Source organism: Alnus glutinosa, chromosome 7 (genome assembly GCF_958979055.1).
Source record: "Alnus glutinosa chromosome 7, dhAlnGlut1.1, whole genome shotgun sequence".
Lineage (NCBI taxonomy): Eukaryota > Viridiplantae > Streptophyta > Magnoliopsida > Fagales > Betulaceae > Alnus > Alnus glutinosa.
This window is the reverse complement of record NC_084892.1, coordinates 19,925,202-19,927,045: the sequence shown is the minus strand read 5'-3', so window position 1 is coordinate 19,927,045 and position 1,844 is coordinate 19,925,202.

Genomic DNA, 1,844 nt, shown 5'->3' with positions numbered 1-1,844 from the left:
GGGGGGGGGGGGGGGGGGGGGGGGGGTGGAGGGGGGATTTTCTTTTGGTTGGGGAGGCGGGAGAGACAGAGAGAGGTAAGGAGAGACTAAAGAGGGTTTGATCTTGTTGAGGAGGTTTTTAAATGGTTGGAAGGGTGGAACTTGGATGAGGTTCTTTCTAGGCACAGCCCAATCGTTAGCGAATAAGTAAATGCCACGTGGACAGGATGAATTCCAAACTGGCTTTAATAGGATTTTTGAATTCTTCTGATACTCCAGTGAATAGGTATTAAAATAATAAATCACTAAATTATTAAAAATATAATAATAAATAAGGATATGATTTAAATTATTTGCATAGTTTTTTTTTAGAAAAGTTAAAAGTATTTAATCTCAAAAGAATGTTTCAGATTGGAGAGAATTTATTCCGTAAAGCATCTAAGAATTCTAGGTCAGAAATTTTAGAACATGACGTGGTCAAAGACAACTCAAGGGATTTTTTGAGTAAGAAAAATAACCAAAGGGCCTATTCGTCTTTTTCAAGGAAATTAATGAACAAAGCCTACAAGGAGTTCTTGTCCCATTGAGCACTTAAAATTCTTTCCTTTTTTTTTTTCTTTTTTTTCTTTTTTTTTTAAGTACAATGAAAGGAAAGAAGAAGAAAAAAAACAATAATGCTAGGGAACAAAGAAGGAAGAGGGGGAGTTTTTTCCAAGACAGGGAGAAAAAGAACCGGACAAAGGGGAAATGATGATAATACAATCAGATTGAATGCGAATCGTGGCCTAATTTGTCACATGATGAACACAGAAGTTTGTACTTCGGTTAACTTTACTAGCCTTCCAGCAAGTAAAATAATGGGTTAGATAGGGCTGACAAGTCAAAGAGAAGATAAGGATGAGAAAGTAAAGAAATTTGGGCTGCATTTAAAGGTGTCTTACCCTTATCAAAAAGGTTAATATTTGTTGAAATCGCAGACCCTGAAAAATATGAGGATACCAACATGTCCATAGATAGACAGGCAGATGCCAAATGATGTTGCATCAATGCAATGTGTAAAGATCCTGGAGAGTGAGAAACTGTACTTGCAGCATCCGTGTCCTACGTAGCTTGTTCAGCAAGCTAGAGTTGTTGAACTCAAGAACCGAGTTGAGCCTGAGTGGACTCACTGCCATGAACCCCCACTTAATTAGTCTATTTACTCCCTGTTGTCAATTACCGAGGGACGTAAACCTCTACTTAATTAGTTCATTTACTCCATATTGCCAAGTATCGTGGGATGTGAACCCCCACTCAATTATTGTATGTTCATGCTGTTCTTATTTCATGTTCTATGCTCATGCCTTAGACACATGCTTTTAATATAAAACAATAAATAATTCAACACATCAATTCATCGATCAATATTTGCGTAATTTAAATCTCAACCGCTTTTTCGTGATTTTAGATTAAATTTGCATTTTTTTAATTAAGCACTTCATAACCTGCTGCCAGAAATCACGATTTTTTCCACGATTTTTGAAAATGTGATTTTAAATCGCAATCTCCAAACACCTCACGTTTTGCGATTTCCTTTAAAATCGTAGATTATTCTTGCAAATAAGCAATCACAAACGCACCCTTACTTTATCTATCGATACACTTCAAATTATATTAAACCCACAATAGTATTAAATTTGCTATGTTTTATGAACTCTTTATACAATGGCTTTTCTAAGTCTTTCAACAAGTACAAAACTTTATAGCACCCTTAATAGGACTTTGTTGATCTTGGTGTACAACTTAAACTTCCACACCCCTTTGAGATCCACCTTCATCTACTCGATGATCATGTATGGGAAAAACATCATGCAACAAGGCATACA